Below are 27,630 nucleotides of genomic sequence, written 5' to 3' on the forward strand. Positions count from 1 at the left end.
AAGGAATCTAAAAACAATTCAGATGACACCCGCTAAATCTCCAGGTATTAAAATGTAATTGTGGAAATTGGGATGCACAACCTTATCCCCCGATTGGGAGAGAAGATCTACCCCCGAGTGGGAGACTAAGACAAGCACACCGGTAAATATGCAGGTCTGTGTGCTTTACCCTTCTCAGCCAGTTCGGGACATTGAGAATAGAATGAGCCTGAGTGAGGAATCAAGGGTACGGGAGGAAAAGAAAATTAACTGGTAACTGAACTCCAATTAAAATGCCTCTCACAGGCTCCTTGCGATGGATGCTGGCCCAGAATGGTCGGGCAATAGGTGTTGGAGCAAGTGGCAAAAAGATCTAACTCTAGCATATACTGAAACAACTTGGGGTGGAGATACCACGCATGGTCAGCAATACAACATCACCGTCAACTCTAATGTTCACTAAACCTGCTAGAATTCACTATTAGCCACAGTTGGTGAGCCCAAGTAAAGAGCATTAGCACTTCAGATAACCGGTGAGACCCCCACTTCCCTGCTTGTTCACGTACAACAACATACAACATTGCAGTCATATTGTTGGTCAGCATATGGATGAACTGACTGCACAAAGATGACTGCGGCAGGGTGTGTAAGAATGGGGGAAGGTTCGACTATCAGCCAGACTGATGCGCAACCTGGGCTCTTCTGGTGACCAGAGACCTCGGAACTCTAGTTACCCCAGTTGGGCGCAACACACAAAGATGGACAAGCCCATCACCACTGATTACTGCAGGCTGGGAACAGCGGAAACATGTTATTTTTGTTCCTCGCTAGCTTTTTTTCTCTGCACATCCCTGGAGAGCAAAATGGAATCTGGCAGATCTATCCGATGCTGGAACCACTGCCTGTGGAGGCACACTAGAGGGCCCTCGTGTGCCACCGAACCCGCCCACAACATCTGAATCATATCCCAAAGCTCACAGTAAGGAGGAGAACAGGAGGTGCTGGGAGGGTGCTAGGTGAGACTTTGATACACTGATCGAGAGCCCGAAATCAAACTGTAGTTATGCGGTCTGCAGATGAAACTACCATCGTAAGCAACCGATCTTAGAGAAAAAAGCCATCAAGGTACAGGAACACTGCGATCCCCAAACTCCTGAGAAGAGCCTCCATAAAGAACTGATGTGCCTAACAAATCAACAAGCATTGGAAATGCAATAGGTCTCGCAATTGCTTAAGTTAGAGCTACTGGCGTTGTAAATGACAATGCCTTTTATCCATGTGTTTTGGATTGTATGTGGTGTGTAGTGAAGTTCCCGTTCTGTTAAACAAAAAATGCAATAAACGCGCAGTTTCTATCCTCCACCCAGTGGTATTTAAGAAAAACACTGTTCAAAGGTTTTGCGTACACAGTGGTATTTTGCAATTTTCCAACAGGGTTTCATGAAGGCCCTCGGGAGGCTTCAGAGCAACTGCGTGCAAAGAAACTCCCTCACTGGTTAGTGAACCGGGCCTACTGGCAGTTACTGAGACCTGTTGGTCAAACCGACCACAGAAATGTACTAGCATCTGTGCCGAGAAATTAGCAGGCACCGGCGCTGTCCACCAGACAGGGCAGGGACAGATGATGTGTGTATGTGGAGGCCTCACCATTTACAGCCACAGACTGTACAGATGAAGTATTGCATGTACACCTTACTGCATACGGGGTTTCACAGTAAACATCCACTAGTATTGCGCTTAGCGGCGTGCCAGACGGCTTCTAGGCGCACATAAGTCTACACACGACCTGTAGGCTAAACATTAACCAGGGAGTTTGCAGAGAAAGAATGTGTCGAGGAGCACAGCTTTTGAGAAATATCGGGGTTCCCATGCAGAGAAATTGATCTTGGCTTATACTATCGCAGATTATAGTTCAATGTGACCGGGAAAATAAAAATAAATAAAAAAAGTCTACATTTTGTACTGGGAATAAAGTTCACTCTCCAAGAATAAACACCCCCAAACAGACGACTACGATCAAAGTTTATGAATGCGTAGAGGACAAGACCTCAGTTAATCAATTAAAAATCCCTAAAAGCTCTTTGGCTCCTATTTTATATTGGTTAAACCTGAAAAAACTATTACAAATGTATTTGACAAACGCAATCTTGATTTTTGTTCATTTCCGTGCTTTTGGCAAGACTGGTTGCCTCGTCAGACGCTTTAACCCCTACGTGTTGACAGAGCACCCCATCCCCACTCGCACCCTTCTCCTGTGGTTTAACGCAGCTCTGTGCCTTGCAGTCTGGACGGGCCCCGTAAGTCCGAGCTGACGAGCCAAATTCAATGCATTTGTAGTGGGCAGTATCGGCTGAGCGCGACCCTGACACAGACAATGACGGCTAAAAACTAGCGCAGTGAGTCCCGGGAGCACCCGAGAAGACTGTGCGGAGAAGAGGCCAGGACTCAGCGATGAATGTACACAGTCATGCACACTTAAACCGGAGCACACGGTCAGGCATACATACGTATATTGCCATTGTACTTTAACTGCATTTATATAGTTCTAATCTGCAACAGGACACGTAAGCCTGTCATGCAATGCACAGTTGCCCATGGAATTCTGGCTTATGTGCAGTGTATGTATGCTTACACGTGACTAGTATTGAGTAGGTTGTATATTTATATATGTGCCTGGTGATATATTAACATAGCTAAATACACATACATATATGAAGACTAAACACCCAGCCAGACAAGATTTTGTGATGAAAGCGTAAAAAAAATTACACGGTGCATGAATATATATGGTTTTCTGTATGCAGAAAGCAACTGTGCGCTCTGGCAGTTCCCAAGAAAAACAGAATAGCAGTGCATGGCTACGTAAGGACCACACCATAACACAAAGAGCACGAGAGCATATGAAGCATATGGACAAGTTAAAATTTATATAAATAAACCAAGAGAGTGATGGAAAGAGAACGCACGAAATTAGGGAGGGAAGACGAGGGAATGTGAGGCAGGGAATGCTAGAGTGAGAGAATGCGTCATAGACCAGGAGAGAACGATAGGAAAGGTAAGGAGGGGAAGAGACAGAGCGAAGCGAGAAAGTTTGGAGTGGAAGAGAGAAAGTGATTCCACTGACTGAGACTACAGTCACCAAAAGCCATCCCGCAGCGCCCGGCTCGCCTCGTTCCGCCCTGAGATGCGCATGCGTACCCCTGTCGGACGGCTATCTATGCCTGCACTTGCAGTGTTAGTTTCGTCGGCGCCGTTGCCTCTGCGCTGCTTTGCAAAATACGGCCGGTGAAAGCGCACCGAGAATGTTGTATCGACCGAAAGCATTGAGCCGGTTACAGTTCCTGAGGCGGATCGGGGACGGGAGAACAGCTGTGGATGTGAACTCAACTCAATCGCCGACATTACGAAGTAACCCAGAAGGCCCCATTACATGAAGATAGAGTTGTTAGCTTCATTTCTAGCGCTTGGAAGTATCCCCGGATGTGGCCTGCATTTTCCTCAGCCTGCCGTATCCGCGGATGTTTTTTTTCTTCCACCACATTGAAGTAACCGCTGGATGTAAACTGTGCCCCCAGCAGATCGGGATACTCAAGTACAGCTGTTGCCCACTCTTGGAGGCAAAGCTGTCCGACAGGTCCTGCTGACATCATGACCGGGATGCAGCTGAACTGGACTCGGGGAAAAAAAGGAAGTCCGGCATCCTTGCCCGTGACATGGGCGGGGCCTGTGACGCGGCCGGAAGAGGCCGGTGTTGCTTGTTCATGCGGGGCTCCCATCATGGAGGGAGAGCCCCGCGGTAGCGTGAAAATCCACAGAAGTGCCCTGCGTGTGGAGATGCGCCGGAGAAAAGGAGCGCAGCGAGGCGACGCAAGAGCACGGTGAGTGGAGGGGGGATATGTGTGTCTGTGTGCATCTGTGTGTGAGCCCGTGAGTGGTGGTGGTGCTGGTGGGGGTGGGGAGGGGTGTGTGTGTGTGTGTGTGTGTGTGTGTGTGTGTGTGTGTGTGCGTGCCTGCCTGTGTGTGTGTATGTCTGCGTGCGTGTGTGTGTGTGTTTGCGGGGAATCTGAGGCAGGGGACTGGCACGGTGCCTGGCTGGCCGTGCACGCCCACGAGGTGAAGTCAACGCTCGTGCCCGGCTCCTGTCTCACATTCCCACCAGACGGCTGACTAAAGTTGTCGATCCAGACAGCAAATGCTTTGCATTTGCTTTTGTCTAGGCTCGACCTAAAAAGGAAAAACAGCAAATTGTTAGCAAGTGGACATCAAGTACTCCTGTGACACAGCAGGATCTGAGGATGAAAGAATATATCCAGACTTCTACATCCATTGCCAAAAGGACCTGAGCCAGGTACAACATCTAGAACTTGTCCTAGCACAGCTAAGTGTTTATGAACAGGAGAACTAGTATTGGACGAAGACAGCCATCCTTCTTGGGAACCAAAAAGTACTAACAATAGATTCCTAGCCAAATTCCTTGCTCTGGCATAAATTTCACTGCTCCCTGCAGCAGGACCCACCTCCTACAAAATGCTACTGTAAGGGTAGGGATCACCCTTCTCCTGAAATCTGCAGGACCCACTGGTTTGAAGTTATGACCTTCCAGCCCTACAGAAGAATATACCCACCCCATGCACCTTCAGAAATTAATTGCTGAGATTTCTCTGGTGTTGAGGAGAAGGAAGAAGGCGGGCGAAGCAGGCAGACACTTCCTTTACCCTAACCCTGCACTGATGAATAAGAGGGTTTTGCTGTTGAGTGGCTGGGGTGCTTAGGACTTACCTAAACTGAAAGCCCCTGCTGGATTTGAGCCTACAAAAGGAACAAAAAGTATTTCGTAGACTGGAGCCCTAGAGATCTCACAGTGGCTCTACATTTTCTAACCACTTTTAAATCATCTGCAATAGCATCATCGTGGCAGACATCTAACAAATTATGCAGGATGTTAGACCAGTGGTCAACTGACAGAGGAGAAGATAAGCACTTCAGCTGCTTTCTTGAGTATGGCATGGAAGGATGCCATTTCTGTTGGTGCTTGGCCAGGAGCTAAATCATGGTCAAGATCTGGTGACTTTTACAGAAACTGCCATTTTGAAGAGCTTAAAGACCTGCACCAGTGGCAAACCGAGACTGATCAGGATCCCCATGGCCATGTGAGATTAAGAGTCAGGATCAGGGCTGAAGAGCATGTCAATGGCATGTCAGCACTGCCTTTGTGTAAAGGGTGGTTCATCTTGATACTACTACTCTTCAAGGAACGGGGATGCTCTTTTTGATTTCATTCTCTTGACAGATGGCAGGAGGAATTCTTGTGGAGGTGGTGGGAGATGAGGAGCTAGCAGTACCATTTTTGACTATAGTGGAGCATGTAGCTCTATCGAGGCTCTCAGTACAGAGCCAAAATCAGAATGCGTTGGGGGAACCAATACAGTGCCAGGGGACTGCTCAGTGCCAAATGAGGGATGTTGGGTTGAGCCCCGTGGCCTGTTTCTTTCCAAAAATGATCCAGCATTGCCTAAAGAAAAAGGCTGACTGTGCACAAGACCCTGGGAAAACTGGGCACGCCAGCATCTTTATAGATGCTAAGGGAGAATATTGGTGCGGTTAGCAAAATCTGAGGGCCAATGCCACCAACTTTGGCTCTGAAGACGGAGGAACAAGCAAAGTAGGAGACAGAGTCTTACCCACAGTCTTTGACCTCCTAGGACAATAGAAGTACTTTTTTTGTGGTGCCTCTTTTCCTGCAAATACTTTACAGATGGGAAGATGGGAAGAGCAAGATGGAGGGTTGGAGCTTGGCTTAGATTTAGTTCTTGCCAGGCAACCCTAATGGTCATCTCTACCAAGTGATATGAAGAAGTCTGCCTCCCATTGAGATGTCCTTTGGTACATCTGAAGGTAGAGGTATCTAGAAAGATTTATGCCTCGATCTCAGACACCAAAATAAATCATGTAGATCTGTGAAGGATGTCTACCACACTAGTTCAAGGTTTTAAACCCAGACTTCATTGATGGGGCATGTCCTCGGCACGGAATTAAAAATATGCAGGACAGTAAATAGAAACTTCACTTCAAAGTTGAGCAGAAATGCTCCGGGCCCACAACTTACTTACCGGAACAAGTCACCTACCTCAAGTAAGGAAAATGCTACTTACCAGTATGCATCTGTTCTTGGCATGGGCATGTAGAGCTGCAGATTCTTACACTGTGCTTTAGATCGCCACCTGGTATTGGGCTCGGATGATTGCATGTTGTTGTAGTCCTGGAAGAAGTCTTTGTAGTCACGAAATAGGAGACTCCTCCCTTGGACGATAGTGCGCATGGGCATCGGCTCCATCCTTAGATTGTTTTTCGCCATGATGGAGTTTGTAGAAAGAAGAAAGGATGTCCTTGTGTGTATATCTAATTAAGATAGAACTAGAACAGATACAGGCCCCGGGGAGGCGGGAGGGAGTGTAAGAATCTGCAGCTCTACATGCCAAGAACAGATGCATACTGGTAAGTATCATTTTCTGTTCGAGGCATATGAGCTGCAGATATTACACTGTGCATCGATTGTACAGCAGTGTCTCCCCTAGCAGTGGTCACCTGTGTCTGTTGCAGTAGTTTGAAAGAGGGTTTTGAGGACAGCTTGGCCTACTGGAGCTTGCTGCTTAGCTTGCACATCAACACAATAGTGTTTAGTGAAGGGGTGTGTTGTAGACAATGTTGCTGCCTTGCAGATGTTCCCTAAGAAAGCCATGGAGGCTCCTAGTTTGCGTGTGGAGTGCGCTCTAGGAGGAACTGTTAATGTGCGTTTTGCCTTGTGATAGCATATTTGTATACTTTTAACAATCCACCTTGCAATTCCTGATTTTGAGATGGGGTTGCCTTTATGTGGTGGAGAGAAAGCTACAAACAGTTGCTTTGTTTTACGAAAGGATTTGGTCCTATCAATGTAATAGAGAAAAGCTCTTTTTACATATAGTGTATGTAGAGCCCTTTCTGCTACAGAGTCTGGGTTTTGAAAACACACTGGTAACTACTGATTGATTTAGATGAAAAGGAGTAATTACTTTAGGAAGGAATTTAGGATTTTTACAATTACATCTTGTTAGGGTGTAATTGTAAAAATGGTTCTTGTATAGTGAAAGCTTGAATCTCACTATCTATAAGAGAGATAATAGCAATAAGGAAAGCTGTTTTCCATGTGAGAAATTGAAGTTCACACTTATGTAAAGGTTTAAAAGGGGGCCCCATGAGCCTTGTAAGCACAATGTTGAGGTTCCACACTGGAGATGGTGGCAACCTAGGAGGAATGATTCTTTTTAATCCTTCCATAAAAGCTTGGATTGCAGGTACTCTAAAAACGACATATGTTGTCGGTTTTGTAGATATGCTGCAATGGCTGCAAGATGTAAACATATAGATGAATATGCTAGATTACATCTCTGTAAATGAAGGTAACAGATGATATTTTGGATGGAAGCATCCAGAGGATCAATTTGATTGCTAGTGCAGTAAATGGCAAATCTCATTTTGCAGCATAGCAAGCTCTAGTAGTAGGTCTTCTGGCTTCTTTAATGATATTCATACAGTCTGGTGGTAGGTTAAGGTAACCAAACTCTAAGACTTCAGGAGCCAGATCGCCAGATTCAGTTAACTTGGATCTGGATGCCTGATGGCATGGTTCTGCGTTAGTATTGATGGTGTCAAGAGACAGACTTTGGTGTGGAACTAGAGAGTTCTAGTAGTGTGGTGAACCACGGTTGGCGTGCCCATGTGGGAGCTACCAGGATCAGTTTGAGAGACTGTTGTCTGAGGTTGCGTACTACTAGAGGTATTAGTGGGGTTGGCAGAAAAGCGTATGCAAATCTGCCGGACCAGTTCATCCATATCGCATTGCCATTGGACAACGGGTGTGGAAACCTGGCGTTGAAGGTTGGGCATTTTGCGTTTGTTTGTGGCAAACAGGTCTAGGTCTGGATGACCCCACTTTTGAAAGAATGGTTGAAGAACTTGCAGATGTAGTTTCCATTCATGAATCTGTTGTGTCTGTCGACTTAACAGATCGGCTATCTGATTATGAACTCCTGGAAGGTGTTCTGCAAGCAGATAGGTTTTGTGGAATGGCCCATCTCCAATGTTTTGTGCGAGCTGGGACAGTTGCAGGGAGTGTGTGCCTCCTTGTTTCTGTCTGTAGTACATAAAATCCACATTTGTAAAGCGCACAATCACCCGCAAGAGTCTCTAGGCGCTGGGGGCAGTCGGGAAGATTAAGCAAGCCATTGCCCAGAGTCACATGGTGCTGGGCAAATCTGCCGCCGGTGATCGAACCATGATCCTCAGATTCTGGAGTCAGTCGCCCTAGCCACGGCGCCACACCTCTTCCACATGGCTGTCATGTTGTCCGTCCGGATTGAGACAGCTTTGTTTTGTATGTGTACTTGGAAGGACTTTAGTGCCAGGAAAATCGCTAGCAACTCTAGGTGATTGATGTGAAGCACCCTCTGTTGAGCAGTCCATCTTCCCGGAGTTGTGTGGTGGAGCAGATGTGCTCCCCATCCTATCAGGGACGCGTCTGTCAGTACTATTTGTGGAAAAGACTCTAGGAACGGCCGCCCTCTGGACAAGTTTTTGGTGTTCCACCACTGCAGAGAGCGATAGGTGCGGCTGTCCAACACCAGGTCTGTTAGTTGTCCTTGTGCCAGATTCAACTGATGAGCTAGACATTCCTGCAACGGACGCATTTGCAGTCTTGCATATGGTACAATAAAAATGCAAGATGCCATCATGCCTATTAGTTGCAGGAACACTCTGGCTGGGAGAGAGCGTTTATTTATTTCATTTATTTAAAGAGTTTTATATCGCTCTGGCTAGACCCATAGGTATCAGAGCGCTTTACATGAGAATCAACAATGTTCTAGAAAAGATCAACAATTACACAATGAATCACAAAATAGTCAGTACAATTAGGAGAGGAGAGAAAGGAAAGAGAAAAGTAGTGGAGGGGGCAGGGGAGGTGAGAAAGGCAGACTGGGTAGGTGACGACCGAGGCGGGAATCCACAGTCCATCTCCCCTATAGCTAAACCAGGTAGCTCCATCGGGCATCTGACAAAATAGTTCAGTCTCAATACATTGAGTCCTGGCTGGGCTGGGATAAGCTAGAGCTGTATTGGTGTTTATGGAGCCCCTAGGTATTGATGTACACGAGAGGGCTGTAGATGTGACTTGGTGTAGTTTACTGTAAACCCCAAGTTGTGCAGTGTCTGGATTGCGTGAAATGTGTGTTGAACACACTGATTGAATGACTTGGCCTTTATGAGCCAATCGTCTAAGTATGGGAATACATGGATCTGTTGTTTTCTCAGATGTGCTGCTACTACTGCTAAGCACTTTGTGAACACTCTGGGTGCTGTTACCCCGAATGGAAGGACTTTGAATTGATAGTGTTGTCCTTCTAGCACAAACCTGAGATACTTCCTGTGAGAAGGATGTATGGGAATGTGAAAGTAGGCGTCTTTGAGGTCTAGTGTAGTGAGGAAATCACCTTGTTGCAATAATGGGAGCACTTGTTGTAAAGTTATCATGTGAAAATGATCTGAGTGTATATAGAGATTGAGAAGTCTCAAATCTAGAATTGGTCTTAGTGTCCCATCCTTTTTGGGTATTAGGAAGTAGAGTGAGTAGACCCCTGTTCCTTGATGTTGCAATGGAACTATCTCTATTGCATCTTTTTGTAGCAATAAGAGAACCTCTTGTTGGAGCAGCGTTAGATGTTCTGTGGATATTGGACGCTGTCTGGGTGGTATATTTGGAGGGGTAGCTGTAAGCTCTAGGCAGTAACCATACTGGATAATCTGCCTACCCACTTGTCTGTTGTGATGGAATTCCAGACAGGTAGGACCCGTTTTAATCTCCCCCCTACAGGAGTGGTATGCTGTTGGGGGGGGGAACTGAAGAAAGTCACGGTTTAGTGGTGGAAGAGGATGGATTGTTGTTGTTACCTCGACCTCTTCCCTTATTGTCTCTGTGGCCTCCTCTATAGTATCCTTTATTAGAGGATGCTTGTGTATTAGTTTTAAGGAAGCTGAATTGTCTGCTCCAGCTGGTTTGGAGCCACCACTGTAAAAGGAGCAACAAAAAGAGCCTCTTGCTTGGGTGGACTGTAAAGCTCCCATAGACTTGGCTGTATCAGTGTCTTTTTTCCAGAGCTGTGCCTACTTCTGGACTAAACAACTGTTGTTGGTTGAATTGTTGATTTAAGATAGTCTGTACCTCTTGCTTAAATCCTGAAATGCGTAGCCACGCGTGACGTCTAATAAGGACACAGGTGTTTACTGCGCTAGATGCAGTGTCTGCCACATCTAGTGCGCATTTAATTGGGGCATTAGGTATAAGCTTACCGTCTTGTATGAGGTCATCTGCTTGTGCATTATATTGATCAGGTAGATGCAAGAGCTTTTCTAGCTGATCATAGTGAGCCCTGTCAAATATTGCTAGGAGGGCCTGTGTGTTAGCAATGCGCCATGCATTACTAGCTTGGGCAGCTATTCTTTTCCCTGAAGCATCTATGATTTTGGACTCTTTACCATCTCCTGATGTTTGTGAGTTTGCCCTTTTCCTAGCATTTGAAACTACTAGGGAGTCTAAGGGTAGCTGTCCCTTAATGTAAGCAGGATCCCCAGGAGCTGCTCTGTACTTTTTTTCTATCCTTGGGTTTATGATTCTAGCCAGTACAGGATCTTTAAACACTTCTGGGGCATGTTTGATAACTCATTTAATCATTGGCAGTATCTGCACAGATTTCTGGGAATGTTCAAAATTGTCTAGTAAAAAATCCTCTTCTGCCTCATCTGAATGCATGGTGACAAAATGGCAGCCCTATGAATTAAGTGTCCAAACCCAATATGGTCTTCTGGGGGAGAAGGTTTAGATGGATATATATGAGAGTCAGGAATATCTGGTATATCCTGTGGGTTTGGATACTCCTAGTCTGGTAAACCTACTGGGTAGGGAAAAGTGTCATCTGGGTCGTTCCTTCCCACCATGCTATACTGATCATCAGCATCCTGAGGAGGTGTATGTTGTGGAGAATGAAGGAGAATTTTGAGGTGAAATGTTTAAAGGGAGAGCAGGAGAGGGAGATACAGGAGAAGAAGGGTGCATAGGAGATGTGGCAGAGTCCTTCTTGACAGGCACTGGAGGTGTAGGTGCTGTATCGGACTTTCTCTTCCTATGTGGTGTGATGGAAACGTGTCCTGTTTCAGGGTCTGTGTATATCCTCTTTTGCGGATCAGGTCTGAAAAGCGCTTCAGAAAATGCTTTCGGTGCCGATTTATTCGGCTCAGGGCCTTGTTTTTGTTTGTCTTTAGCCTTAGGAGTTGTTGTATAGTCCTGTGGCGTACATTTCGGCACCGAAGGTATCTTCTTCGGAGTCAAGGCCTGGTTCGAGGGCTTGGAGGCATCGGAAGCAGGTTTTGTGGGGTTCGGCACCGAAGATTTTGGGGTGGTTTTGGTGCCATATTGTCTTTAGGAGTCGACGGTTTCTGGGTCTTTTTCGGAACCGGGACTGCTTTCGGTTTCGGTGCCGAGGGAGCTGGTCGTATCGGCACGTGCAGTTTGCTGGGTAAGGAGCTACCGGAAGGCTTCAATATTTTCTTCGGAGCCGGGTTCGATGGCGGGGCTTTCGACGCAATGTCTCGGTCTCGACTGGGCCCCGAATGCGGAGTTTTGACCTTAGCCTTTGGTTTAGGTGGTTGGGCTGGGGGTAGGGGCAGTCGTACTAACGCGTTGACCTGATGGTATGGAGTCATCAAAGTCGTCTGCCTCAGATAAGATCTGGAGATTGGAATCTTCCTCAGGGACACATGAACCTTAGTCGAAGACATCCACCGGTTCCGGAGCTGATCTCTGCATGTCGCATCGACAGGCCCTCCGATCTCGAATGGTCTTCTTGGATCGAAAGGACGCACAAGCTGTGCAGCTCGACTCGTCGTGTTCAGGTGATAAACACAGGTTACACACCTCGTGATAGTCTGTGTGGAAACTTTGCTCTACACCTGGGGCATTTTTTGAATGGTGTCCTTTCCATGAGGTGTAGGCCTCACTGCGTGGGTAGGCCTGGCTGCCCACGTCTACGACCGGAATCGAAGTGAGGAGGTCGAGTCTATGTATATTGAAGTTAAAGTTGGTTTTTAGAAAGTTTTGCGCGAAGTCTTCGAAAAGTGGATTTTCGAACCGGAGCTGAAAAGTTGCATTCAAACCCAGTGGCGGAAAAAAACAATCTAAGGATGGAGCAGATGCCCATGCTCACTATCGTCCAAGGAAGGAGTCACCTATCTCGAGACTACAAAGACTTCTTCAAAGACGACACCAACATGCAATCATCCGAGCCCAACACCAGGTGGCGATCTAATGCACAGTAAGAATCTGTCGCTCTACATGCCTCGAACCGTTATTTCTGGTAGAGACTATTTGCAGATTTCACACCTTGTAAATTTCCCCAGGTGCCAGACTGTATCTGGAAACAGTAAAGCAATTCCCTCGAGTACCAACAGGTGGTGGTGTACAGCTCAGCGTCAGATTGGTCTGCATTGGATGAGACCTTTGGCTGCTATACACACACACGCGCAATTATTTTTCCTGCTCTCCTACGTATTGGGTGCAGAGCCATTGAAATCAGATGGTGCAGACAAGATGTTTTATATTGTATCTTAAATGGACTGTAAGAGTTCATAAAAACAGAATAGGGAGGATTGGTGAGAAGTCTGCAGAAATCTAGTCTCTACCAGAAAGGGCATTAGGAAAGGTATGTTCCTTATTGTTCTGATACGTATTTCTAACTACAGGTTCCTGAATGAAGAAACTTGTAGAGCACAACAAATACCCAGGGAAGTCTTGGCGCTATAAGTGACAGAATCCTGCAACCCCAGTGTAAGAACGGAGTAAGAAAAGAAAAAAGAAAAAACTCACTCTGATAAACACTTGGGAGCTGTGTCAGTCTACATTGCAGTGACTTCATCACCAGGGTGAGCAAGAGCCAATGATGTATCATACAGGGACGTTATCACCAGGGTGAATGGGAGCAAAAGGAGCCCTGGGGTACCATACAACTCCAAGCTCCCTGAGAGTACCCCTTAATGAAGTCACTGAACTTCCCTTCAGGCGCCTCATAGTTTGGGTTGGGCAGTATAAGACTTGGCCCTTTGGCTCTCAAAGTGGGAAGTGCCTCAAGTCTCTGCGCACAGAGACCTGGTATAGCTCCTCCGACTCCAGTCTCAGCTCTGCCAGCGTTTTGGTCTGAACCTCCATCAGTGAGGTTATGATGGCCATTTCTTGCTCGTGTTGTTCCTGCTTGAACAGATACCATTACTTGAGTAGAACATTGCGACGTTCGATTTCCTTGCAGGGCCCAAATCTTTATCTGAATTGTGTGCCGAATAGGCGCTACGAAAACCTCAATGGGGATACACTCTGGCGCCAAAGGTTCAAACTTTTTCAGGTGGTAGTCTCTGGTTGCCAGGTCTCGTCTGGGATCCACTCGCTTCTTTTCCTTAGGCTCAGCCCTCATGGGAAGAGACTTCCTGAGTGAGCATCGAAGCCTGCCAGTGTTTCACATGAGTCTGCAGAGGCCATATTCTTTGGAAAAAGGCCCTGGATCAGACCATAAACTCCCTCCACGCAGCGTGCAGCTGTGGCTCCTGTAATCTTTGCCTTCCTCACCTTGTGAATAGATGCACTAGTTACTTACCTTCGGTAACGATGTATATGGTAGACTATGCTAGCCGCAGATTCCTTAACGTAGAATTATCCCCAGGTGTGAGACTGGATCTGGAAAACTTTTCTGCCACAGCATCCCTGCGCGCCGGCACCAAGTGACTCCGCCCTGACGTCATCCACGCCGGTGACGTCAGCGAGGATACATAAGACCTACGGCAGTTTTCTTCGGGGAACTTTACGCGCCACAACGCGTAGCCATCACAACCAAAACTGTGAGAACACTGGAACAGTGTGCGAAAACCAAGCTATTCAGAAGGGAAAGAAACGAAAGGTGAGGAACAGCATATCCAGAATAGTGCCAGGCACTAAGGTACCAAGTCATGGAATGAAAAAAATAGAGCGCATTTACTGGATGCAAGCCTGGAACCAACAGAACAGCCTCTCTGGAAACAAAGCATGTTGGAAAAAAAAAAGAGCACAGCAGATGAAGAAATCTGCAACCACCACCCGAAGCCAAGAAAGGGTCCAAGGCCAGAACGGAAGCACAACGACAATTCATCCCCAACACCACCAGCAGGGGGCAGCTCCTAAAAAGTCAGAAGTGCAAGCAACACAAGGAAGCAGGGAACAACTAACCGTACATTGGAGATTAAATGCATTGGCGCAGAGTACCAGGCATCCACCCACCAATCCCCAGAAAGGAAGGAATGGAGCAATGACGACAAGGTGAGCAATCCCCCAGGGAGGGATTAAGAAAAAAGCACCCACAGAGGACCGCCGCCCTGAAGCAGGCGAGTGTAGAAGGCCAAAGAGAGTCCTCGCAGAAACTGGGAGGAACGGCGGGTCGTGAAGGAATCTGCATCTGGAATAGTCTAGATACATCTTGGCCGAAGGTAAGTAACTCATACATCTGAGAGACAACTAGACGCAGATTCCTTAACGTAGAATAGATACTCAAGGGTTCTGCGAGAAGACCTCCCCAACTCAGACAAGCCCAAGACCAGAACACCCCAAGCCCAGTCAACGCACCAGAAGCTCACAATGGCCCCGCAGGACAAAAAGCAAGAGCTCCAGGGCCCACGCCAAGGTCGCGGGCCACAGAGCGGAAGAGCAGGCGGGGAAAGCCAGCTGCTGACAACGCCACGAAACGAAATGCCCGGACCACATCGGGCTCAGAATAAGGGCAAGCTAGTAAACGGTCACGAACGACCGCAAAAGGGGACGGCCCCGGGCTCAACCGATCCACTAAGTAGTGAGAGCAGCAAGAAGATGAGGAGTAACAAGTAGGACGGACTAGGCAGGCAATACAGGAAACTATGCAAACACCAGACAGAAGTCCAGACAAATGGCAGGCAAAGGGCAAAACACCGCGGCACAACGCCGTAGATGGCCAAGCCACGCCCCAGTAAAGACCAAAGACCGCACCATTGCAATACAGCAACACCAGGGAGGGCGATTAACCTGCCAGGTGGAGTCTAGACTCTCCCCGCATAAGACAGCAATATGATAGCTACACATACCCCATATAGGGTAGGTCACGTCCCAAGAAAGCATGGGAATCACTCTTAGGGGAAAAAACAATCCTGCATCAGAGGACAAATCATAGACCTGCGGCAGAAACCACAGAAGGCCTATTAGTCAGCCAGAAAACATTTGTACCAAAAAGGGGGGCTGAACCAGCAGCCAACTAAAGAACGGGGCCAATCAAGGACACCAAGGGCACAGTATCCCTCACAGAAAGTGTAACACCCATCCAAAAACCAAATATCAGGAGCAAGTGGGATAACGTCTCCCACCAAGCCCCAGAGGATCAACAGACAAACCTACTAAGGAGGAGGAGGAGGACGGAGCCCTGCAAGAAGACGCTGAATGGCGGAGTCTGCAGGAGTATTAAACAGAACCCCGTCAAAAGGGAGGTCGACCAGACGCTTTCTAATATTTTCAGGGAAAACAGCATCAAATAGCCAAGCATGGTGACAGAGAGCCACAGAAGTGGCCATAGCATGGGCAACAGCATCTGCAACATCCAAAGCCGCACGAAGAATAAACGCGGCCAGCTCTCTACCATCCAACACATGGCCTGCAGATTAGCATGGCCCCCTCATGAGAAACAAGAGAAAGAAGGGACTCCACAGAATCTCACAGGCTAGAAGTATCTTAGGTAAGCACACACAAAGTGTGAAGCACCCTCAAGGCAGTGCTGGAAGAAGCGAAGACATTACGTCCCCATGAGTCTAACCACCTGGCCTCCCGAGACGGAGGGAACATCACAGGCAAACAAGAAAAGGCATTTCGCAGTAGAGCGCCTTGAGTAGAAGGGTGGAAAGAAAGACCGGGTCGTGCAGAGCAGGACGATAACGGTGCTTTAGTGCCTGAGGCAGGGCGCCTCCAAGCCCCTATATGAAAATTATGGAGCGACGCCACAAAGGAAAGCAACAACTCTTGTCCACCAGAGCCCTGGTGGAGAATCTCCAAGAGGTTGTCCGTGGGAAATGGAGTGACAGGTTTACCCATCCTCAGGAAACCAGCAGCCGTGGAAATAGGCCGAACAAAGGCAACACTGGCCTCAGTAGGGCACTGCAGAGGTGAAAGTAATTACTCGGTGGGCGATGGCTGCAGACTGAGCCGCCCATCCCCAAGTCCAGGGGGAAAGAGGCCAGCCCCAGCATAAAGGAGGATCCACTGAGGAATGGGGAACCAGAGTGTCCCAAGGGGAGAGCAGAGATGCCGGTGGAGAAGCCAGCCACGGACAGAAGGGTTTGAGGTTTTAGACCATGGGGACTGCGAAGAGCCTTCCCTGGAAGATGCCGGTGAAAAGTCAACTACACAGCGCCCTGTCTCCAGAGAGGAACACACCAGCAAGTAACGCACCTCAGGAGAAGGGATCGCTGGAGACTAATCCAGGGCCCGGCGCGGCTCAGTGGAGTCTACCATCGGCGCCTGATCAGCGTGGGCCCACGTGGCGCCCGGCCGACTCCTGCCACAACGTGCTCTCCAGGAGATTGGGGCGCGGCAGACGCCGAACCGGCGAAGGCGCAGTGCCAAAACGGCACCGGCTCTACCTCAGACGGGGCAGCCCCAGGCTCCGTCCTGAACTCCACCGGAGCAGAAGGCTCCCGGTGCCGTAACTGCGCCGGCTCGACCTCTGGTGAGGCAGCCGCCTGTTCAAAGAATCGAAAGGGACTCCGAGACAAGCCCGGAGTCCCGGCGATCACCTGCGACACCACAGTTCGCCCCGTAGGGATTTGCGGCGAGGCAGGGACGCTAGGCGCCGATGAGTGAAGCCCCAAAGGACTACACCTAGACGACGCCACTATGACCTGAAGCCAAACCCTTCGGCGCCGGAGTTGCCGTGGAAGTCCCCGCGCAAGGCAAAGGATTCACAGACGTCACAGGAGGTGGAGGAAGGGCCAAAGAAGCCTGCAGCGCTGCCACGTAGGCTGTCATTTGGGCCCTAGTCACCTCCTTGCCAGGAAAGGGTGGGTAGGGAGGTGACAGGCAGGGGCACCTGTCCCAGGGGGAGCCGGCACCCACCGCGGAAGGAGGACAAGGCCTCGGAGACATACTGAAAGACCTACCATCCGGTGAGCCACGCCCAAAGGGCCGTGGCGAAAGGCAATTCAGCAGACGAAACCAGCGGTTCCTTGCCTCCGAGGTAGGGGATGGATGCTGGGACGACACTGACCTGGATAAGCTCGCCGATAGCAACTTCGTCCGGCGCTCCTGCCATGCTTTAGGCTTTAGGTGTTGGCAGGCGTCGCAACTGTGAGTTGTGGTGCTCACCCAGGCACCACATGCAAATCGGGTAAGGGTCTGTCGCCGACATGGGACGTGCATAAGAGGTACACGTCTTGAAGCCCTAAGGCATTCCACTAAACGCCAAAGCTTAAGAGAATGGAAGGCCTGAAAACAGGCCAGCACAGTAATTCAGATCCGTGTTGCACGCGGAAAGAGAAAAAACTGACATAGGCGTGCCGGGGGGAGACTTATGTATCCGCGGACGTTACTGGCGCAGACGACGTCAGGGCGGAGTCACGTGGTGCCATCCCCCCCAGCGCACGGGGATGCTGTGGCAGAAAAGTTTTCCAGATCCAGTCTCACGCCTGGGGATAATTCTACGTTAAGGAATCTGCGGCTAGTAGTCTCAGATACCAAATCAGTACCCCCAAACCACCCCTCTTCCACCTCCCAACGACCCCCCCCCCCCAAAAAACACCAATTGTAGAATGACTCCGACCAGAAAATCATGCAGGACACATCGGGCAAAATGCACAATACTGCCAGACCTGGCTATCCAGACTAATGCTTGGTGTCATTGTGGAATGACACCCACATGCCATGACTGGCACACTGCATGACATTACAGTGATAGCAGCTTTTGCTCTGGTGGGAAAAGCATGCAAGCCTTCTGGGAACTAATTGGGGCCAGGCCGTAGCAGATTTCAATGCATAACACTATCCATCTGTAGATGGTCCTCTTTTGCATCGCTTTGCCTTTCATAATACCACAGAAAGTGATGAAAAGTTGGTTATTCTGTCAGATCATTGTAGAAGTGGAGGACAGAGCCAAGACGATGAAGCTGTTCTAGCCACCACCTTATACTTCTGAGGAAGAAGACCAGCAAAGTGATGGATTGTCCCAAATTGTCACTTTTGTCCTGAGGACCAGTTTGATTTGGAAGAATGTTTTATGGTGGTACAACAGAATTCCAGGCCTAGCCGAAGTTACAGCAATGAGAAATATCAGCTTAATGGTAAGGAGGCAGAGAGGACAATTGTGCAGAGGTTCAGAGGGAGCACACATCAGGTAGGTGTGGACCAATCTAAGGGCCCACAATGGTATCACAAACTGAGTTGGTGGAACAATATAGGCCAGCCCCTTTAAAAACACAACTGGTGACTTGAAGAGGGACAGCTAGTCAGGAGAATGTAAGAAAGCTGCAGGGCTAATAGATAACCTTTAACTATTTCCACAGCAAGGCCTTCCTGGGCAAGTGACAAAGAAAAGAGAAGAGCATCCGACAACTCTGGTCTTCTTCCAAAAACATTCAACCCTTGAATATAGTGGAGAAGTGTGTCACTGGTTAGAGGAGGCAGACGCTGAAGCAGAGGTCATACCCGGGACCAGGGTTCAATTCCCGACGCGGCAGGGTCTTGAGCCCAAATATCCACGGACTCGATAATTCTCGTTTCGGTGCCTACTTGTATCACGGGTTCACACTCTGCAGCTCTGGGCATTAGCCTGCTTAATCTCCACTACGGCCCCCCCGCGGCGGGATGCCTGGCTTCACCTTGGGGATGCCCAGTACGGGTATCTCACAGGGAAAAAAGCCAGGACGGGTTCCCAAGGCAAGCGCCGAGATGCCTACGGGTAATCGAGCGCTATATAAGAACGCATAATAATAATAATAATAATAATAATAATAATAATATAGACAAACTTCTCCCAGTGTTCTGAGTAAACAGATATGGTTGATGGATGCCTGGCTGCTAAGATGACACCACCTGCTTAAGGGTACCATACTCTCCTCACCCAGTTTTGCACTACTAGAATTACTTGGGCTCTCGACCCTCGAGTAGTCTGAGCAGGACAGGTAGGGGCAGAAGGCGTACATCACTCTCCAAACGCAAGTGCTGGCACAAGGGTCCTCAGAAGAAGGGCTGCCTTGTGAACTCCAACACACAAAACTTTGGACACAACATGTTTATAAAGTGGAGAATAGATCAAGCCAGGCTCTCTCTGTTGGAAGACTTACTGTGCCATCTCAGAGTGCAACCTCCATTCGTTACCCACTAGACACCAGCAATTGAGCTCATCCAGCTTGGCTTTTAATGTGTTGGGTGATCAGTGAGACGTCCTGAGAGTTCAGCCACTTCCAGAGGCACAGAGGATTCTGGCACAGGACCATGACCCCACTCAGCCCTGTATGTTGCAGTACCACACTGAAATTATGTTGTCTATTCACCCTGGATGGTTGGGAGCAGGCAAGAAAGGTGGATCAGAATAGTGACTTTTTAGCATCTTACTAAATGGCAGGTAGTTGGTGCAGAGACGGATGTCTCTGGGTAATTGATTCCAGAGTTGGGGGGCTAGGTGCGTGAAGGATTAGCCTCCTAGTCTGGTGCATTTTATGCATGGTAAGACTAGGAGATGAACGGGGCCCCGACAGGAGTTTTTTTTGTATCTGATCAGCTTGTCTGACAGGTATCTGGGCCCCATTTTATTTAAGGCTTTACGCACCATACAGAATACCTAGAATTGGATCCTTTTGCATATGGGTAGCCAGTGTAGCTGATGGAGTAGGGGGAGAGAGGCTGTTCTGGGAGGGGCACTGGACTCTAAGCGGGCGGCTGTGTTCTGGACTACCTGTAGTTTGTTCAAGGAGGAATCCTTGGCTGAAATCAGCAGGGCATTATAGTACTCCAGCAAGTTGATGTGGAGGTGAGCCTCCTCCAAGGACCAGGGTCCTCTGAGCCCCACCCCTCCCTGATGAGCTCCCAACCCTGCCAAGATGCTGCGGTTACAATGGTTAGGTCTGGGCAGTGGGGTAGGGTGAAGAATCTGCTGCAGGTCTAACTGCAATCGAACAGCCATTACTGCAGATCCACTAGAATCTCGACACCTTAATGTTAGTCTGACAAAATGCCTTGAAGATGCCAGTGAGATGTCAGATCCTACTGCAGAGGCCGAATATACCACCTGGTGTAGTCCACAAGCATGACTCGGGAGGCCAAGAGATCCAGAAGCCTCAGAGTTGCTCTCACTAATACCCACGTCAAGGGCTCATAGCCAGAATGTACTGGACTCACAGACGGAGGGATGGCTTGAAATAAAACGCATATATCCAGGATGGTTCCAATGAAGGGAGCCACAATGAAGGAGTCTGGCATGACTTCAGCACATTGATGGAGAAACTCGATGGTAACAGGTTGTCTTTCTGGGGGTGATTTTCGACTAAGCCGAGCCAGTCTTCAGTAGGCAGTGATCAAAGTATTGGAAGACTGGTATTCCCAACCTCTGCAGATGGGTAGCAAACCTCACCATCATGAACCCCTGAGGTACACTTGTCAGGCCAAAGGAGAGCACAGAGAACTAAAAGTGCTCTTCATCTACCCTGAAACAGAATTGGAGCTGCAAAAATAGTCCTGCAAGTTGAGTTCCACCATACAATCTCCTAGATGCAAGAGCTAAACAGAACTTGTCCTTTTTGAGGAAGAAGTTGAGGGTGGAAATGTAGGATGGGGCGGAGGCCTACGTTCTTTTTTGGAATCTTGAAATAGAAGGAAAAGCAACCAGTTCCAGTCTCTGATGCCAGCAACTGCTCTATTGCCCTCTTGGCCACAATAGTTTGAACTTCGCAGAGTATGACCAAGGCATTCATTGGGAGGTGGAGAGGGTGGCATATTCTGGCAATAGAACAGAAGGGATAGCGGGTAGCCATACTCTGGTTCTTCCCACTGGTTTGACCGGATACTGCACCATCCCAGAGGTTGGGGGCATCAATGTGAACCAAACAACCTGGTGATTGTGCGCTGCCAAGGACAAATTAAAGCTGCTTAGAGACTGTGTGGAAAGGGTTTGTGGTCTGGTTAGAATGTTGCCACTGTTCTGAACGCAGTCATCTGGCTTCCTCGCCTCACCTCTGAAAGAGATGGGAGGTCTGTTGTCTCTGATGCCCATATTGACTCTGCAGGTATCCCTCGACAAAGCCTCGAAAGGGACATTGATGTTGAGGGAAACAGTCATGCTAGCTAAGCTAGGCCCAGCGTGTAAACAATGGCTTTACTTATGCCTACTTACCCTCCTGGGCTATAGGCCATTAACCACGAATTTCTAGCCATTTCTCCAGGTGTAACCATTTCCTTGAGGTCAGCCTTGAGGCCTCAATGCCAGATGCAACTTGACCTTCATCTTTTCCTTTTACCTGAATGGTTCCAGGTGAGGGCTTGTATGGTGGTGTTTGATGCGAGTTTACGGAGGGAGTGACCTATCCAGCCCCAACATCCTTTCGTGATTTCTTCATGAGAAGTGAGCTGGGAAGTCTGCCGCCATAGGTCGTGAGGTGTTTGGCAGGCAGATTTCGGGGATTTTCCTCATACAGCTGTTGATGAAGGTCTGGACTTTGTTGGTGGTAGTCACTGTTGTCCTCCAAGTTTCTGTTCCATAAAGGACAGAGTTTACATTGGTGTTAAAAAGCCTGATCTTTGTTTGCAGTGTTACATCCCCGGAGCACCAAATCTTTAGCTGAATAAAGGCAGACCTTGCTTTGCAGATTTTTGCCTTGACATCACCGTTTGTTGTGCCCTGCTGGTCTCTGATACTGCCCAGGTAGATGAAGGCCTCAAACTCTTCCAATGCATCACCTGCAAGAGAAACTGAAGTTGTGCTAGCCATGTTGGTCTCAACATTCACAGGGGGAAAAGCAGGATCTTGAAGGCTAAGTTGTTCTGATGTGGCTGCAACTCTGTTGGCCTTCTCTGGCATCTGCAGATGGGTATGGGAGGGTAGGGCCAGCTAGTCTGCAAAGTTCAGGTCGCAGATCTGTGTCCAAGGTGTCCAGTGAATCCCATTTATTTTCCTTGCTGCGGAGGTCATGATCCAGTCCATAGCCAGCAGGAAGAGAAAAGGTGAGAGCAAACAACAATGGTAGACTTCGGTCCTCACTTCGAAGACTGAGTCGTCCTCTACAGACTATCTTGCGGGGTTGTTCCCTCGTAAGAGTTCCTGATGATTTTTAAGAGTATCTGGCACACCGCAGTTGCGGAGGAGTTTCCAAAGGGTCTACGCCTGCGCAGTCAAACGCCTTCTCATAGTCTAATAAGTTGACAGAGGGGGAAGTTCCGTTTCATCTACTGCTCAATCATGATGCGCAGTATTGCAATCTGGTCTGTGCAAGACCTATCTTTATGAAGCGAGCTTGATGGTCTCGCAACTGAGCGTCAACTTGTTGTGGACTCTGTTAAGGAAGACTATTGAACACTTTGCCTGGGGTTGAAAGAGGAGTTTCCTCTGTAGTTTGTGCAGGTACTCAAGTCACCTTTTGTGGGGATCCTGATCAAATATCCCTCCTTCCTGTCTGATGGAACCTTTCCCTCTTCCCAGATCCATCCAAACATGGAGAAGAGCAGATCTACAGATGTTTCAATGTCTGCCTTCAGTGCCTTTGCAGGAATGTTGTCAGGCCCTGTTGACTTCCCATTTCTCAGATGTTTGATGGCCTGCTGTATTTCTTCCTTGGTTGGTCTGCTGCAGTCTATTAGCAAGTCCTTGTTCGTTGGCTGTTAGTCTGGTGGAGAGACTGCGGCATGGGCTGGTTCATCAGTTCTTCAAAGTGTTCCACCCATCATGGTTACCAAGGATAGTCTTTAACAGGTCTTTGACTTGCTGTATCTGCAGAAGAGTTTCCTTGTTAGGTCTTAGAGTTCTGATGTGTTCATCTTGAGCTTTCACTTTTTTTGATCTTGTTCAGCTGGTGTTAACTGCAGTTTTCTTTTCCTTTTTCACTTGGATTTTGCAGTAGCTCTTAGGAGATCCATTCTTTGTGCTGGTGTTTCTAGGGACCCAGTACCTCCTGGCAGGTTGAGAGCAGAGTTTTTTTATCTTCTCCCACTGCCATTCTATTGGGTCTCTGTCGTCCTGTAATTCTTTCAGGACTTAAAACGTGTTACTGAGGGTGGTGTTATATCACTGAAGTTGGTTTGCTGGTTCCATCCATGCTTTCAACTTTAGCCTGCCCATGACAAGGTGGTCTGACGCCACATCCGCTCCTCTCTCATACAGCAGAGACCTCTGGAAATTCCTGGCAATACAGACATGGTCGATCTGATTCTCTGTTAAATAGACTTGTAACACCCACATTGTCGTGTGTACTCTGGTGATAGGGTGTACTGTGTTACCACACAAAACTGGATGGTGGAGAATTATCTAAGACTCAATGGGGATAAAACTGAGGTTATCATTTTTGGAGACAAGCTTGATATTTGGTCAAAGGCCTGGTGGCCTATTTCTCTAGGAGCCTGCCCTGTTCCCTGCCTAAGTGCCAAGAATCTAGGCATTATTGTAGTTTTCGCAGTTGGGCGCCAATTTGTGGAATCTGCTTCCTCTCTCAATCTCTAATTTGGAACTACATCCTGCCTATAGGAAATCTTTGAATACCTGGCTTCTCTCTTGCTCCAGGCCTCAATATCCCTTAAACTCTTGAGTTTTAGTAATTTGTGAACTTTGATATACTGACCCCTTCTGCAGCGCCTTGATGCCTTCGGGCTAAGTTTACGCTTTAAAAGTTTTATATTCATTCATTCAGGACCCAGAGATCTGAGAGCCTTTCACCATTCTTGTTCATGACTTCTTGGTACCCAGTGTTGTCACTTCCAATCTTGGCATAGAGGTCATCCATCAGTTTGGGGATGCCTCTCAATGTATTTTGCCAGGATGGACTGAGTCTGCTATGAAACAGTTTTCTCTTTGCGGTCATTTGTTGGTTCACAGCACTGGATAACATTCATATGGATCCTCTTTGTACAGAAGGTGTCAGGGATGAATCGCGGACTTCCCATCCAATTAGAGCACTGTTGGCGTTTGCATCAGTGTGGGGCATTCTCTTCCTCATGCAGAATACAGCAGCATTCCTTCAGGAGGATGTACTTCCAATCCGGACTGTATCCATTTAGTCTCACTTATGCCAAGCAGAGCAAGGTTGTATTTTTCACTTCCGCTACCACTTGAGCGGCCTTGCCCATCTCATACATGGTCCTCATGTTCCGATGGTGATGGTCGAAAGCAGGTGGATCAGTTTTGTTGCTTCCAGGGATCACTAGCTTTCACCACACGGCATCAATGCTCTCCATGAAGGAGATTCATTTCTACATAAGGGCAGGATGTCTTTTGGTTGACGTTTCTGTATCTAGAATTTGTTTTATATGGTGGGCTAAGTCCCCACGCATAACCCTCCTTTTGCAGCTGGGCTTGGGACCGGCCATGACTTAGTTAAATTATGGTTTCCTTATATTTCTCAAGAGCCGAATTAGCCTTCACCCCGAAAAGTTGGAGCCACTTAATGGCGAGTCCTTTATGTACGGCTGGTCGTCTGAAGAGAAGCCAGTAGAGCGGATCCAGGCGTGACACCCAAATATCAAACTAGAGAAGGCTACCCTGTTCTGGCAATTGGTTGTGTACAGGCCAGAACAGATTGTATATTTCGCAGCATCTTGGCTGTCGAGGTCAAGGTATGTCGGACATCCTCTTGCCCAGCTGGCAACACAATTGACACTCTGCCCCACAAGGGATGAGAATACCATCTCAGGAAGCACAACATGCTGACAGATCGCAGGCAATGTAAGACACTGAAGAATTGTTTTTTTAAATGAATGCTCCTAAAATTTCCATTTCTCGTCTGGTGGAGTGCTGGGAAAGGAGTTGGGGTTCTGGCAGCTGGATGATGCTTATACCAACAAGATTAAGGGGTAGGATGTTGCTTTTAAGAAGTCTGGGTCACTTGGACCAGGCCTGTAACTGACTGGTGGGCAAGAACCTAGTTTCGCACACCAGCAAGTCTACTACAGCCTCACTGAAAGAAAACAAAGGTTCCTCAGAGGTAGATTCTGAGTCAAGGCCCATGCCAGTGTTTACCCCTTGCATTTGTAGGTTAAGCTAGGGAACTTCAGCCACTCTCCTTATGGCGGTTGCAAAGGAGGCGGACTAGTCAGTGGCCATATGATTAGGAGAGAGTAAAGTCAGTCAAGGGAGGTATCCAACCCACCGGCATCTCTCAGGTTCTCAGAAAAAAAATAAAAGAAATTGCGTTAATCATAAAAAGTATCCGCATTCTCATTAGAATTCATAGGAATCACATCAGAAAAGGTAAATTAAGAGTGTCAACCCTGTTGGATGGAGTGGGGGAGTGAAGAATCCGCTAAAACTATTGGATCCAGCGTCTAGGCTCTAGACCATGGTGTGTCTCTGCATCGGACAATGTGCCATAGCTAGAGCCTGCCGAACCAGGTCTGACTCCAGTGGAGGTCAAGTGGTTCGGTTGACATCTGAGATAGATCTGTCTGGCTTCCTAAAGTCAGTCACCTCAAATCCCTGGGCTCTAATGCATAAGAGGGATATGGTAGGGTACCAAAGAGGATTGCTGTGGCTTCCTTCAAACACCACATTTAGTCTGCTCTGGCTGTCCGCTAAGGAAGAACATTATCGAGCGCAAGCATGTGGAGTCCGCTATGTAGAATGGCTCAAAGGCCTAAAAGTACCCCGGGTTTTGTAAAACTGAGAGCAGTGCTTTGATTGCTTAAGTTTTGTGCTTACCTGAATTCCTAGATCTCAATGTGGAGCTGTCCCCGGAATAGGGAATGTACACCTTCATTTCTACTGGGTCCAGGACTACATTAGCAAATTCTTTGGGAGTTTAGCACAGCGAACGTGGTGGTGCGGTCTTGAATATGCTTATAGTTAATTTTAGCACAACTCAATCATGACTGTTTCATGCGTGGCGGCACAACAAGCAGACTTAGATGTCGGTGACAGGCACACGACAATCACAATAATGTTTCAACCCTGTAATTTGGGGGCCTATATCTCCACAGTGCAAGAATTTTATGGGGAAAAACCAGCTGTCCCGAGGGAAAGTTCTGTCAAAAGACAACACTGCTAGCTCAGGATCCGTATTTCTAAGGCATGAAAGAAAAGAACGTGTGTGTGTGTGTACACACACACACATATATCTCGAGTGAACGGATCAGCCACCATGACGTCATCCATCGACACACAAGGCAACTGCTTTAAAGTTTCCAGATCCAGTCTGGCACCTGGGAAAATTTACAAGGTGAGGAATCTGCAGTATGATGCAAGTTCAGTTTTTTCTCATCTACTTTTGAGTGCTAGGGTTAAAAACGTGTAGCACCACTGACCTTTCCAGTGTAAAGGAAGAGCCAGCCCCCCCTAGCAGCGTCAGAGCTAGATCAGACGTTTTCAGATCCAATCTGGTTCCTGGACTATTCAAAGGTGAGGAACAGGAGGATACAAATATCCATCAAAAACAGTGGCTTAGACACAAATGCTTAATACTGTAATTTGCTGGACATTCATGGCGCCAAGAGAATTCAGTGAATTTACTGGAGCCTCATTAAAAATCTCAGCCACCTCTTACGAATGATTTATCAATTATACAGCAAAGCCAAAATAAAACTACTTACCTGTAATAGATTTGCAGTGCAATGCTCCATAATTCAAATCCGCTGCACAGATAGCAAAGGCCTGCAGTCTTTTTTATGCTTTTGTTTTTTAACAATGTAGGCGGTCATGAGGACCCATTTACTGATAGATGTCCGTAACTAGCCGCGATGGAGCATGCGACTTTGTATTTCAGTTTTAGATAAAACAGTGGTGGCAGTCCATTAAGGGCCTTAAAGTCAAATCCGGTTTTGGAATTAAGCACGTGAAGTAAAACCCCTCGCCACGTTCTCTATTGCTGCCTTTTTATGAGTCTTGCGCTGTGGTAGTTGGAGGTGATCGGCCATACATTTATGCTTTTTTAGTGAAATGCAGTTTTTTCCTAGCTTGCTACAGTCTGTGGTTTGGATGACAGAGTTCCCAATTTTGTAAGGGAATCTCCTGCCATTACAGAAGAAAATTCGAATCGTGATGAGGCAGCTTGTGCTAGTCTCATTTGCTAGATGGGCCAGAAAGTTCAGGGATGTGGAATTCCTATAGCCCGACACCCAGGACATTGTTTGGGGTCAAGCGCAACAAGTTTGTGCATTTTGTCCTTGGGACAAGTAGGTTCAACCCCTTGCAGCACAAACCCTTTGACTGCCAGTTTTCAGTAACACGTTATTGGGAAGGGCTTTGTCTGCAGTTAAGGTAATATTTGGGTCCATATGTTAATGCTGTTCAAACTTTTATTTATGGTTAATTAATTCAAAGCCTTAATTATTAGGGTGAGCGGTCTAAG

General features: G+C 47.8%; 1 protein-coding gene and 1 pseudogene across 1 annotated transcript in view; both read right to left on the reverse strand.

The window, feature by feature from the left end:
* Positions 1–27,630, reverse strand: part of PSME3 (proteasome activator subunit 3) — a 294,102-nt gene that overhangs the window by 101,432 nt on the left and 165,040 nt on the right. The gene's annotated exons all lie outside the window — the stretch shown is intronic.
* On the reverse strand, positions 13,026–13,626 carry LOC144756521 (large ribosomal subunit protein mL40 pseudogene; annotated as a pseudogene).

The sequence above is a fragment of the Lissotriton helveticus genome, chromosome 5_1 (assembly GCF_964261635.1).
Source record: "Lissotriton helveticus chromosome 5_1, aLisHel1.1, whole genome shotgun sequence".
Classification (NCBI taxonomy): Eukaryota; Metazoa; Chordata; class Amphibia; order Caudata; family Salamandridae; genus Lissotriton; species Lissotriton helveticus.